Here is a 15,144-nt window from a genome sequence, read left to right on the forward strand (position 1 = left end):
TGCTCGGAAATTTTTTTTAAAAAAATTAATAATTATTCAACAACAACAAGGATTTAAAACATTATAAATATTACATATTAATATTTTGAAGCAATACAATACCTCGTAAAATTTGCATATGGATCCTTCACCATAAATGTGCATGAAAATATTAAAATTTATTTTTAAACATAAAATACCAATATTTTTAAGAAAAGCCGAGCACCATATACGTGCTCAGATAATGCCGAGTACCGTGTACTTGCTCGGACAAAATAAAAAAAAATTAATAATTATTCAACAACAACAACGATTTAAAACATTATAAATATTACATATCAATATTTTGAAGCAATACAATACCTCGTAAAATTTGCATATGGATCCTTCACCATAAATGTGCATGAAAATATTAAAATTTATTTTAAACATAAAATACCAATATTTTTAAGAAAAGCCGAGCACCACATACGTGCTTGGATAATGCCGAGTACCATGTACTTGCTCGGACAAAATAAAAATAATAATTAATAATTATTCAACAACAACAAGGATTTAAAACATTGTAAATATTACATATCAATATTTTGAAGCAATACAATACCTCATAAAATTTTCATATGGATCCTTCACCATAAATGTGCATGAAAATATTAAAATTTATTTTAAACATAAAATACCAATATTTTTAAGAAAAGCCTAGCACCATATACATGCTCGGAAAATGCCGAGTACCATGAACGTGCTCGGAAAAAATAAAAAAATAATAATTAATAATTATTCAACAACAAAAAGGATTTAAATGACTTAGTATAATTATTCAATGTATGTCAAATGTAGACTTGTATAATTATTCAATGTATGTCAAACTTAGACTTGTATAATTATTCAATGTATGTCCAAAAAGACTTGTATAATTATTCAACTTATGTAAAAAAAAGACCTTGTATAATTACTCAATGTATGTCATGTGGTTGGTGATAAGTATTTTCAAATATAGCGAGCACCTATAGAGTGCTCGGATAATCCCTGCCACCATAAATGTGCTCGCCAAACAAAAAACTTTTATAATTATTCAATGTACGTAAAAAATAGACTAGTATTAATTATATTTTTTTATGATTTCTGAGCACTTGAATAGTGGTCGGCATTTTCCAAGCACATATGTAGTGCTCGGAATAATTGTATAAAATATTGATATTTCATGTTCAAAATAAATTTTAATATTTGTGATGAATGATCCACAAATATTTATATATGCAAATTTTCCGAGATATTTCTATTCACTAATAAAAGATATTTACATGATTTAAATTATTATTGTTATTAAATAATTACTATTAATTATATATTTTTTATGATTTCCGAGCACTTTATATAGTACTCGGCATTTTCCAAGCACATATATGGTGCTCGCAGCTGTTGATTAAAAATATTTATATTATAAGTTCAAAATAAATTTTAATATTTATGGTGAATGATCCGCAAATTTATGTATGCAAATTTTCTGAGATATTGCTTAAAAATATTGATATGTACTAATTTGCTACTAATTTGCTAGCTAGCTCTATGCATGGTAAATTATTAGAAATTAATTTATTTAATACTAATTTTTTTGTATCCCGAGCAAATATATAGTGCTCGGTTATATCTATAAAAACGTCAATAAACAATTTCACAAGTCTTTATTTTAATAGCGAGCAGCCGAGCACCAAGCATGTGCTCGGAATATTGCTAGCACCATGTCCATGTACGTGGTCGGCAAAATATGAAATGATATTTGTAAAATTACAATATTATAAGAAAACCACGGGCTCCAAAACCTCACCGCCCTTTTTTTTGGAACAAAATTACTTCTCCCTCACCGTCTTCTCTCTCTGTTGGATAATTTTATTGAGCAATCCCAAAATTTCTACTGCCTCTCTCTCCTCACTGCGTAAAAATTACTCCGCCACAAGCTCCCTCTCATTGCTCCGCCGTCGCTCTCCAGTTTTCTCCGCTGCCGCCGCTCTCCGCACACAATCGAACACCAAGTTTTTCGGTAAAATTGATTTTGTTAGACTGAGATTAGGGATTCAATTCGCTTTAATTTGCTTGTTTTTTCCTGATCAGACAAACCTCCACCACCGGTTGGTTCTTGGACTCCACCACCAATAAAACTTCCTGTGACTAAGCTGCTTGGCCTGCTAATACCAGATTCAATTTCGGAGACTATCTCAGTAAGTGCTCAATCCTGATTTTGTAGTTTGAGCTTAATTCATAGCCAGTACTGCTTGATCGTGTGTCTATTTTGAATGATGTGAAGTTATATTGCAATTGTCAGGTTTTTATCTTGTTTTAGCAGTGAGTTTTGAGATTATGGTGTAAATATCCTTAAGGATCATGTGTAAATTCATTCGATCAGCATTGTTTTGGAAACTGATTTGAAGTTTGAGCTTAATTCATAGCCATTTCTGCTTGCTTGTGTGTTTATTTTGAATGATGTGAAGTTATATTGTAACTGCCAGGTTTTTATCTTGTTTTAGCAGGGAGTTTTGAGATTGTGGTGTAAATAGCTTTAAGGATCATGTGTAAATTGATTCGATCAGCATAGTTTTGGAAACTGATTTGAAGTTTGAGCTCCTATTCTTATGGTAAATTGAATGCATGTTTCTTGCTTGCTGAGACACAATTTCTTTCTTGCTCAACTCCTATTCTGAGCAAGTTTATTATACTGCATTCTCAATATATAAGCAACGACTCTCTTGTTATTTTCTTTGAATTGTTTTAATTGTGACCAGGGAGCCAGAGTGAGGGTTTTTATGTATCCGAGCAACATTTGAAGTGAGCATCACCCAAGATTTTCACTGCATATGTAAGTGAAATGTGTCTTGTTATCCGATGCATGAATTTGAGCTTGTTTTGTGATTATAGATACTCTTTTATGGAATGTGGAACCAGTTCTATGGCTTATCATTTTCCTCTTCTTTTTCTAAATCTGCTGTCAGCTGCCTTCTCATTAGTAAAAATTGTTGAATCTTTAGTATTGCTTACTCTAACATACTAATAAATTGCTTAGGGCTTATGCTGGAAATGATGATTGCAATACCGAAGATGAATTAATTGATGAACTCAATTCTCATGTTTATATATGAAAGTTAAAAATGTGTTAAAGTTCTTACATGATTAGTAGTTTAGAAGTTTAGTAGTTTAGCAATGATGTGAGATTTCTTACTCTGTTGACTTAAAGTTCTGATTGTGGTGTAAATAGCTTTAAGGATCACGTGTAAATTGATTGGATAAGCATTGCTTTGGAAACTATCTGAATTAGCTTATTGAACTGAGACACAATTTCTTTCTTGCTCATTACTAATACTACTACTCTTGCTTGTATGTATATGATCTGCAGGACTTGTCCCAATTGTGGTTGTTATAGGTAAGCTCTGCTCTTCATTTTGTATACATTCGATCCTCATTTTGTATATACTGTGTGTATTTTAACTCATTCGTTCATATATTGTGTGTATTTTAACTCATAAATTGCAATGGTGCGGTGCGGGAGGAAGGGGCTAAAAGGGAGCAACAAATGGAAGAGCGAATGAAAAACTCGGAAAAATGCGTAGTTTAGTTTAATTTTGTAAGACAATCTTATCTTATATATTTTGTAAAACAATCTTACCTATTTAATGTTATTTGAACTTTGTTTACTTGTGTATTCATTTAATTATTTTTATTTTTTTAATAATTAAAAATATAGAATTTATATATTAAAAAATCTAGGATTGCAACTGCCGAGCACCAATCCTAAAATATCTCCAAAATACCGAGCACATGGGTGTGCTCGCAGGTGCTTGGCGTGTCTCTTAAAACCTCTTGAAAATACTGAGCACATGGGTGTGCTCGATGGAGGTGCTTGCTACATCAAGACATGGAAGGTGCTCGCCTTATTTCCTAGAACCTTTCAGAAATTCCGAGCATATAGCGGTGCTCGCAATTCCCGAGCACATGGAGGTGCTCGCTGATGGGGTACGTACTAAACAAGCCCAATAGCAGTGACGGCCCATCAGCCCAAAGCCCAAGGAAGAGTATCAGTTCGGCATTACCAAAGAGTTCGGCCCCAGCCTACAGCTCAGTAAAAGCCGACCAATCAAGCTCTACTCTCAGATTGGCAAAAGCTGCTCGGCAATAGCTCAGCAGTTCGGTCCCCAAGGAAGAGTATCAGTTCGGCATTACCAAAGAGTTCGGCCCCAGCCTACAGCTCGGTAAAAGCCGACCAATCAAACTCTACTCTCAGATTGGCAAAAGCTGCTCGGCAATAGTTCAGCAGTTCGGTCTCATTATTCGACCGAACTGGGAGATAGTGGTGTCAACTCATGCAGGATCTCATGCAGGATAGCGGACCAAACAAAGAGATAGTGGACCCATGCAGGATCTCATGACCTCCACGACATCCACAACCTAGTTAGTGGTGATGTAAGCCACGACCTAGTTAGTGGTGATGCAAGCCACGATCTTAGTTCAATGTATAAATAGAACTTAGATCAGATAGACTAAGGAGGAGGAGAAAGAAAGCTCTCTAGACATCAAATATCATATAGCAAGTCTGTATTTGTAAGCTGGTAAACCAGATCAAGCAATACAATCTTGCCCTCCTTTCTTCCCGTGGACGTAGATTTACCTCAGTAAATCGAACCACGTAATTCCTTGTGTCGTGATCTGTATTTATTACCTGCATTTACTACCATCAAAAATTCGCCCAACCATCACTGGCGCCGTCTGTGGGAAACAGAGAACCAAATCTGTGATAAAAGCGAGTTTTTGATCCTCTTCCACCAAAAAAATGCATACCAGATCACATAATACCCGTGCTTCCGTCCGTGATAACCATGAGGAAGCTAGTCCAGCCCGCAGGTCTGGAAAACAGCCTCGGGAGAAATCTACTTCCAGTTCTCACGGAGTAGGAACAAGCCGCTCAAAGACTCATCGCACCGAGTCTTCCCAGCAGCCCGATTTGAACGAGGCTGTCAAGTTGTTTTTGGCCGAGAAGCAGGAAGAGTTCTTAATTTTCCTGCAAAAGGGCCAAAAGCCGGAGACGAAAACGGTGGATTCTCCCTCCTCATCCAGACATGAAAGTCACTACCGCAGTAGTGCCGTGTCTTCCAGGAAGAAGAATCCTCAACCCCGACATGTTCCTGTTCCTCCTCGGTACCGGAATCACAGGAGAACTCCATCTCCTCCATACCGAAGAGATGTCGGGTTCGCCATGTACGGAGCATTGAAGACTCCGTTCTCGGACGATATCACCCGAACTCCCTTGCCACAGAACTACCGAACTCCGTCGATGACTTATGACGGGTTAGTGAATCCTCATGACTTCCTGGGACGCTATCAGTACAACATGGCGAACCAGGGTCTCAATGAGGTCCATATGTGCAAGCTGTTTCCCGAGCTGCTTATCGGGAACGCAAGAAGGTGGTTCGATAGCCTCCCCCAAGGCAGCATTAGATCTTACCGAGATCTAATGGATGCTTTCCACAGGAGGTTCTTTCAGAAAGCGGAAGCCCGAATCACTTCGGCTCAGCTGCTTTCTATACGTCAAGGTCGCGACGAAAAGATCAGCGACTTTATGACGAGATTCCACAAGGAATGCCTACAAGTAGATAATCTCAATGATCTACTTGTCATTTCGGCATTCCAAAATGGAATCCTACCCGGAGCTCTCTACAGAAAGCTCGTGGAATGCAGTCCGCAAACAGCTCAAGAGATGTGGGACATTGCGGACCAGTTCTCCCGTGCCGATGAGGCAGACCGTCGCAAACGGTCTTTAGACAGCTCATCCCGAGGAGACAGGAGGAAGCCCAATCATAGCGATCAGGGACATCCTCGCCGAACTCCTTTTGGCGATCAGGGACATCCTCGCCGAACTCCTTTTGGCGATCAGGGACATCCTCGCCGAACTCCTTTTGAAAGGATTCAAAGGACTCCGGTGCAAGACCGATTGGGGCCACGTCTCAATCCTGAGAAGCCGCCCGCCCGCCGTGATTCCGGTTGAGATCGGCGTACCCAGTCCCCGAACTCTAAATTTCTCCTCAGAAATGAATGGTGACGGACTGAGAGCCGAACTAGATCTTGCCGAAGAAAGAAGAGAATTGGCCTGCATAAAAGCAGCCAAGTACAAGGAGCAAGTAGCCCGGTATTATAACCAAAGGGTGAAAAAGCTGCAATTTCAAGTGGGAGATCTCGTCTTGAGAAACAACGAAGTAAGCCGAGCAGAAAAGCTGGGCAAACTCGAACCCACATGGGAAGGTCCATATCGGGTGTCAGAAGTCCTCGGCAAAGGGTCTTACAAATTGACTCACATGTCAGGAGAACAAGTACCCCGAACATGGCACATTTCCAACCTCAAGAAGTTCCATTTGTAAGAGACAGTCCGGTCAGTCAGTCTTGTGTCTAGTTCGGTCCTAGGGGTATATGCTTTGTTTTTTACTTGTTTTTCATGTTTGTCTATGTGCGTTTTGTCTTTATGTGCGTTTTGTCTGTCTATGTGCGTGTTGTCTCTTACAAATGTTACTGAGGTATCTTGTTCTTCGAAGGCTGATCCCCTTTTTAGAACATATGTAAGCCAACGATTGTGAGTCCAAGCTTCTAAGGAGGATACAAGACCACAATTCAGCTTAAGAAACAAGCAGTTCGTCTGAAACGAACTGCAACAAAGGGAAAGTCCGATCCACGCGATAAAACTCGCCGAATTAGGACAAGGGAAAGTCCGATCCACGCGATAAAACTCGCCGAATTAGGACAAGGGAAAGTCCGATCCCCAAATTAGGACAAGGGAAAGTCCGATCCGAGCGATAAAACTCGCCAAATTAGGACACAAGCTTAGTCCGGTCAAAGAAATTTACTTCATAAGACCAAAGACGAGTCCGGTCAAAGAAGTTTATTTCATAAGACCGAGGACCAAGTCCGGTCAAAGAAATTTACTTCATAAGACCAAAGACGAGTCCGGTCAAAGAAGTTTACTTCATAAGACCAAAGACGAGTCCGGTCAAAGAAGTTTATTTCATAAGACCGAGGACCAAGTCCGGTCAAAGAAGTTTACTTCATAAGACCAAAGACGAGTCCGGTCAAAGAAGCTTACTTCATAAGACCGAGGACGAGTCCGGTCAAAGAAGTTTACTTCATAAGACCGAGGACGAGCACGATGAAATTTTTTCGCTGAGCTGTAAATACGCAGTGATAGAAGCGAAATGAAAATTTCATTTATTAAATCTTGTTCGGCATATAATTCTGCTGCCCTACGAGAAGGCGTTACGCCATTACAAAGGACTATTCTACTGTCCATGGTTGCTAAAGTTGAGCCATCTATTCACAAAATCCTCGTGAAGCCGAGTTCGGTCATTCCGGGCAGCTGAAGAATAAGCAGGTCGACGAGATGCTCTAATCGACCTACCGCCTCTTCCCTGAGCCCGGGAAGCTCTAGCACCTCGGCGGCGAAGAGTCTCTTCACGAATCATTTGCCGATCTTGCTCACTCATAGTCACCGCTCCTCTGCGAACTTCAGTCCGTCCTCGTCTTGACGTCTCCGGTTGTTCCTGAGTTCGTTGCTGACTTGGAGTAGGGTTTTGAGCAAGTGAATCAGAGGTTTGAGCTGGAGTGCGAGCATCTGTTGGCGGGAAATGCCAAAGGAATCTCTCAATTGAGGGACGCCGGGAAAGAATGATGTCGTACCGAGAAGCCCAGCGCCGCAATGATTTCACGACTTGTTGGCAAGCCGAGCTCTCCAGCGCATTGTTTCTCCGGAGTACATGATATTCCTCCCACAGTTCGTCAACTCGTTCCTGAACTTCAGAGATGGTCATTCCCCCGCGCCTGCAGATGAAATCCTCATACGCAGTCCTCTCAGCGACGGCAGTATTCAGCTCGGCCTCCAGATCTTTCTTTTCGGACTCTAAGTCCTTATTGTCGGCCTCCAGCTTCACTAAACAAGCCAAGAGTTCGTCATTCTTCATCTGGTCAGCTATGGCTTTTTTCTCAGCTTCGTCTAAAGCGGAAGAGTACAGCCGCTTCCAGTGAAGTACCTCCAGCTCCTTAAAGAGTTAAGAATACAAAGCAGCTATGTCAGTTCGGCATTTCAGTTTACTGAGCAGGTAGTAAACCACAACAGGAGTAAAAGAGAGTACGAAAAGCTATACGAAGACACAAGTGTAGAAAGAAGAATTTTTTCATTCATAAGAAAAAATTTTTTACACAAGGAGGGCTTCAAGGCCATTTTACAACAAGGAAGAAACTAAACTAAGAGAAGGGAGACGAAATCATACTCCGCCAGCTTCGTCTCCGGCTCCTCGGTGAGGTTCAGCTTCCTTCTCCTTGTCTGCCTCAGCTTCAGCCTCGGCCTCCCTGCTCCCCCCAGCCTGCTCGGTGCCCCCATCACCGATCAGCAGCACCTCTTGCTCGGCCTGCCTGTCTCCGGTCTGCTGATCAAGCTGCTCGGTCTCACCCTCTCCGTGGAAAATTGGAGCGGGTGAAACTGGCCCTAAGGAGGCAAAGATAGCCTCCATATTCTCGTCCCGGTCAGCTCGGCAACTACGAACTCGGTCAGCAGAAAGCAGGACCGAGGACGAAGCAAGCTCCTCAAGGAGCGGCAGACTCTGGAGACGAGCTGCTATCTCTCGGCCGTACAACGGCAGGACGACTTCGGGCCCCTGCTCGGCATTATCGGTCATCAGTTTCAGCAGATCACCGACAAAGGCCGAAAATTGATTGCTCAGAAAGAGTTTCTCCGCGAAAGCACGGAGAACCTCCCCTTGGGCAACCACGGCGGCAGCATCCCTCCGTTTCGTCTGCTCTCGCTGGATGACGAGCTGGTTTTTGGCAAACTTGGCTTCATCCTGGGCCGAGATCCTAGCAGCTCTGGCCTTCTCAAAGTCTGCCTTAGCCTGTTCGGCCTGGTGACGAGCAGCCGCCAACTTCCTCTGCATCTCAGCATAGTCGCTGGACGCTTTAGAGAGTTCGACCGCGACGAGCTTGCTGAGCATGCTATTCCTCTGAAAATGGAAAAAGGAAAGAGTCAACAGAGGGGCCACCAAAAAAACATAGGAAAGAAGCAAAGCCAAAGAATCAAGAAGAGAAGTTACCTCGGCAAAGTCCGTTGGCCATGCAAAAGGCTCACAGACATGCTCCGAAGGGGGCGCCAAGACGATGTCTCTCTCCGGCGCTCTTGGGGGCTTCTGGGTCTTCCCCTTCCCCTTTGCCGAAGTAGACTCCGGCTTTTTTGGATCCGAAGAAGAGGTCTTTTGCTTCTTCGGATTCTTCTCGGCATCAGGCGCCGAGCTGGTAGCCTTCTGTTTCTCCGGCTCCTTAAGCTCGGAGGATTTGCGGCTAATCTTATTTAGCATGTTCACTGCCAAAAAGCAAGAAAGCAAGGTTAGTTTTCGCCACAAAAGCAGTAAGGCACAAAAAAGAATTCCTCACCCTCGGTCTCTTCGTCCGAAGACGAGGAGTCGAACACGAAGTCGCCCTTGACGAGCTCAGACTCCAGGTACTGCTTCCTAATCATAGGAATCTTATTGAGCTCGCCCTTGAGCTCGTCCAACGGTTCTAACCGAGGATGAGGAATCACGGACTTCGGCCCTCTCCAGGGAAAGCCCGGAGCCGCTGTCCTATTATAAAAAAAGAAGCGATGTTGCCACTTTGGCCACTTGGTTTTGCAGAAGGCCCTAAAAGGCTGTAAAGGGATCAAGTAAAACCAAGATCCTTTTCTCTTAAACTGGAAGAAATTAAGGATTGCCCTCAGAGACAGATCCTTATCTAACCTACGCAGTTCGGCAGCAAAGGCCGATAAGTGCCTCCAAGAGTTCGGAGTCACCTGACCTAAAGGGAGTTGAAAAAAATCAAGCAGCTCTACAAAGGCAGGGGGAAGAGGGAAACGAAGCCCGCATTCCAAGCCGGCTTCATAAACGGTGGCGTAACCCTCCGGCGGCGAGTCAGCCCTATGAAGGTCGTCGGGAATCGCAACCTTCCCCCCAGGAAAAAAATATTTTTCGTGTAGGGATATCACAGTATCCTTACTCAAGATGCTGTGAAAATACTCTACGGTCTTCTCCCCGGATTCTTTCCGGCTAGAAGACCCCTTATCCCCTTTCCTACCGCTACCTGACTCAGAAGAAGAAGAAGAAGACATAGTTCTTACTCTTTGAAAGTCTGAAGAAATTCTGAAGAAATTCTTGAAAGCGGAAGGAAATTTTTACGCGAAAGAGAGAGAATGCAGAAGAAGCAATAGCAAAAGTGTTCAAATGATGAAGAAAGGACGTATTTATCAGATTCGGAGAAGATTTCAAAATCATCGCACCGTTTCGAATCCCACCTTTTCAGGATTCAACGGCCGGATTTTACTGTCGCATTTAATGCAGTCACGCGCAAGGCACGTCCCCTGACGTCAGCCTTCCCCGTACCTTTATCCAGAATGCCGAAGTGACTCGCTTCGCCGAAGTGATTCACTTCGCTTTTCGGGGGGGGGTAGTGATGGGGTACGTACTAAACAAGCCCAATAGCAGTGACGGCCCATCAGCCCAAAGCCCAAGGAAGAGTATCAGTTCGGCATTACCAAAGAGTTCGGCCCCAGCCTACAGCTCGGTAAAAGCCGACCAATCAAGCTCTACTCTCAGATTGGCAAAAGCTGCTCGGCAATAGCTCAGCAGTTCGGTCCCCAAGGAAGAGTATCAGTTCGGCATTACCAAAGAGTTCGGCCCCAGCCTACAGCTCGGTAAAAGCCGACCAATCAAGCTCTACTCTCAGATTGGCAAAAGCTGCTCGGCAATAGTTCAGCAGTTCGGTCTCATTATTCGACCGAACTGGGAGATAGTGGTGTCAACTCATGCAGGATCTCATGCAGGATAGCGGACCAAACAAAGAGATAGTGGACCCATGCAGGATCTCATGACATCCACGACATCCACAACCTAGTTAGTGGTGATGTAAGCCACGACCTAGTTAGTGGTGATGCAAGCCACGATCTTAGTTCAATGTATAAATAGAACTTAGATCAGATAGACTAAGGAGGAGGAGAAAGAAAGCTCTCTAGACATCAAATATCATATAGCAAGTCTGTATTTGTAAGCTGGTAAACCAGATCAAGCAATACAATCTTGCCCTCCTTTCTTCCCGTGGACGTAGATTTACCTCAGTAAATCGAACCACGTAATTCCTTGTGTCGTGATCTGTATTTATTACCTGCATTTACTACCATCAAAAATTCGCCCAACCATCACTCGCCTATCCTAAGACATGGTTGACCAGTTCGCCGAGCACCAACAATGCTCGGATAAATATTCAGACGAAGCAAATACCGACTACCTAAAGTACTCGGAATGTGCTCGGCATTTTCTGTTTACCGAGCACTTTCACCCTTTATTCCGAGCACTTTGGTGCTCGGTAATTACCCTTATTTTTGTAGTGGCATTAGATTTTCGATTTTGGGCATTGAATTTTTAAAAACTCCCACGTCTCAACACACCATGTTCAACATATCTATTTAGTAGATCAAAGTTCAATTTTAGAGACTGCAAAAAGTAAATGCAATTTGTTGCCATATTTAAAACTCAATTACACAATAAAAAAGATTTAGCAAATACATTACAATGAAAATGAGATTTTTATCAATTAGATCAACACTCATTTTGTAATACAGAATCACAATATCAAATTGTAACTTTGGTAGTAAACGTCAATCATTGCTAATTCTTCACCAAGCAAGCTCGATTAGACTAATTCATTGATGGATAAAAACTTGGAATTTATAGAATCATATCATAATCTTTAAAACAATAAATCATGTGCAACAAATGTATAAGAGTAGAAATAAATACATACTAGTAGTAAAATAAAATCAATAATAGCCGTAATTATAACAAAACTGAAATTCAGTTCAAAATAAAAATGAATACCATTAAAAACTCTAAGAACAATATACTCACTCCGATTAATTGACACTAATTTATTTTTCGCCCATCCAAAATTAATTGACAACCCTACATTTTACTCTCTCAGTCTCTCTTAAAATGTCCACCTTTCTTATTTAGTTTGTCTCATTCAAGATGTCCATTTTCTATATTTGAAAATAAATCACTCTCTCCTCATTTAATATATACAACTACATTTTTCTCTTTACTTACTTCAACTAAAAACTCCTCCTAAAATCTCGTGCCACTCAAGAATATAGACATCTTGAGTGAGGCGGAGGTACTTTTGGTAATAAATCTCACATCTCACTAACTTATTACACTCACATTTTATTTTAAAACTAATATATAAAAGTAGGATTCACATTCGACTAACTTTTTCTACTCACTTGTCACTATATTTTTTAAAACTCGAGCCGAGTCAAACGGACTCAACTAATTGTGGACGGAGGGAGTATTACAATAAACAAGGGGTTATATATACAAGAAAAATTTATCAAATGGTAGTAGTTCCTACCTTTTTTATCCGACGTTTCTGGGATGAGAAAAGGTTATTGTGATATTGTACTTGCATGGAAAAATATTATCGCACTATGATTGAGAGTGAAGAGTGAAAAAAGAATATTATGAAAAAAATTATGTTGCTCGGGAAACATTATCCACCCTATAAAACTTGTAGCGAAAATATATGTCTTTGGATGTGCCTTGTGAAATCTGACATGACTATTTTAAACTACTACGTTCATTGATGATTTAGCGAATTTTTGATGGGAATAAATGCAAGTAATAAATGAAGATCACAACACTGAGAATTACGTGGTTCGATTTACTGAGGTAAATCTACGTCCACGGGAAGAATAGAGGGCAAATTTGTATTGCTTGATCTAGCTTACAGATTACAATACTGATTTGCTATATGAGATTCAGGATCTAGAGAACTTAACCCTGGTCTATCTGATCTAAGTTCTATTTATACATTCGAACTAAGATCGTGGTTTGCAGCCCTGGTAGGGGGGTTGATAACTGCTTAATACCACTAAATAGATCGTGGGTGTAATGGAGGTCGTGGAGATCCTGCATGGGTCCACTATCTCCTTGTTCGGTCGAATACTGAGACCGAACTGCTGAACTTTGCCGATCAGCTTTTGCCGATCTGAGAGTTGAGCTCGATTGGTCGGTTTTTACCGAGCTATAGGCTGTGACCGAACTCTTTGGTTGTGCCGAACTGATACTCTTTCTTGGGTTTTGGGCTGATGGGCCGTCACTGGCTATTGGGCTCGCAATTATTGTTTAGTTGTTTAGTTCGTATCCCATCACCACCCCCCCCGAAAAGCGAAGTGAATCACTTCGGCATTTTGGATAAGTGTAAGGGGGAGGCTGACGTCAGGGGACGTGCTCTGCACGTGTCTGCATTAAATGTGACAGCAAATCCGGCCAGAGAATCCAGAAAAAGTGGGATTTGAAACGGTGCGACGAATTTGAAAACGCCTCTGCGAATCTGATAAATATTTCCTTTCTTCATCATTGGAACACTTTTGCGATTATTTCTTCTGCATTCTCTCTCTTTTTCGTAAAATTTTCTTCCGCTTCTTCAAGAATTTCTTCAGAGACTTTCGACCATCAAAGAGTAAGAATCATGTCTTCTTCTTCTGAAACTGTTTCTGAATCAGGTAGTGGTAGGAAGGGGGGTAAGGGATCTTCTGGCCGGAAAAAGTCCGGGGAGAAGACGGTAGAATATTTTCACAGCATTTTGAGTAAGGATACTGTGATATCCTTACACAGAAAATATTTTCTTCCTGGGGGGTTAGTGGTGATTCCCGACGACACTCATAGGGCTAACTCGCCGCCGGAGGGTTATGCCACCGTTTACGAAGCCTGCTTAGAATGCGGGCTTCGTTTCCCTCTTCCCCCCGCCTTTGTAGAGCTTCTTGATTTTTTCCAACTTCCTTTAGGTCAGGTGACTCCAAATTCTTGGAGGCACTTATCGGCCTTTGCTGCCGAGCTGCGTAGACTAGAAAAGGATCTGTCTCTGAGGGCAATCCTTAATTTCTTTCAGTTTAAGAGAAAGGGATCCTGGTTTTACTTGATCCCTTTACAGCCCTTTAGAGCCTTCTGTAAAACCAAATGGCCGATGTGGAAAAATCGCTTCTTTTTTTACAATAGGACAGCGGCTCCGGACTTTTCCTGGAGAGGGCCGAAGTCCGTAATTCCTCATCCTCGGGTAGAACCGTTGGACGAGCTCGAGGGCGGGATCAATAAGATTCCCATGATTAGGAAACAGTATTTGGAATCTGAGCTCGTCAAGGGTGACTTCGTGTTCGACTCCTCGTCTTCGGACGAAGAGACTGAGGGTGAGGATTTCTTTTTTATGCTTTACTGCTTTAGCGGCGAAAACTAACTTTGTTTTCTTGCTTTTTGGCAGTGAACATGCTAAGCAGGCTTGGTCGCAAATCCTCCGAATCAAAGGAGCCGGAGAAACAGAAAACCACCAGCTCGGCGTCTGATGCCGAGAAGAATCCGAAGAGGCAGAAGACCTCTTCGAGTCAGTCTTCGGATCCAAAAAAGCCGGGATCGACCTCGGCAAGGGGGAAGGCGAAGACTCAGAAACCCCCAAAAGCGCCAGAGAGAGACATTGTCCAGGGGGGTTATGGATCAGGAGTGGTTACGGCCACTTCGGAACATATCTCTGAGCCCTTTTTATGGCCAAAGGACTTTGTAGAGGTGAATTTTCTTCTTGATTTTATGGCTTTGCTTCTTTCCTATATTTTTTTTGTGGCCCCTCTGTTGACTTTTTCCTTTTTCCATTTTCAGAGGAACAATATGCTCTGCAAACTCGTCACAGTTGAACTCTCTAAAGCGTCCAGCGATTATGATGAGATGCAGAGGAATTTGAATGCTGCTCGTCACCAGGCCGAACAGGCTCGGGCAGACTTTGAGAGGGCAAGGGCCGCTATGATCTCGGCTCAAGATGAAGCCCAGCGTGCCAAAGACCAGCTCATCATCCAGAGAGAGCGGTCGAAACAGAGGGAGGCGGCTGCCGTGGTTGCTCAGGGGGAGGCTCTCCGTGTTTACACGGAGAAACTCTTTTTGAGCAATCAATTTTCGGCCCTTATCGGTGATCTGCTGAAATTGATGACCGATAATGTTGAGCAGGAACCCGAAGTCGTCTTGCCGCTGTATGGCCGAGAGATTGCAGCGCGTCTCCAGAGTCTGCCGCTCCTTGAGGAGC

General features: G+C 42.4%; 1 long non-coding RNA gene across 1 annotated transcript; it reads left to right on the top strand.

Moving 5' to 3' along the window:
- Positions 1 to 1,766: 1,766 nt before the first annotated feature.
- Positions 1,767 to 3,665, top strand: LOC121746798. Its single transcript, XR_006039077.1, has 5 exons — positions 1,767 to 2,020; positions 2,092 to 2,198; positions 2,508 to 2,612; positions 2,760 to 2,833; positions 3,368 to 3,665. It is a non-coding gene; the product is annotated as an uncharacterized LOC121746798 (long non-coding RNA).
- Positions 3,666 to 15,144: the final 11,479 nt, after the last annotated feature.

Source organism: Salvia splendens, chromosome 9 (assembly GCF_004379255.2).
Source record: "Salvia splendens isolate huo1 chromosome 9, SspV2, whole genome shotgun sequence".
Classification (NCBI taxonomy): domain Eukaryota; kingdom Viridiplantae; phylum Streptophyta; class Magnoliopsida; order Lamiales; family Lamiaceae; genus Salvia; species Salvia splendens.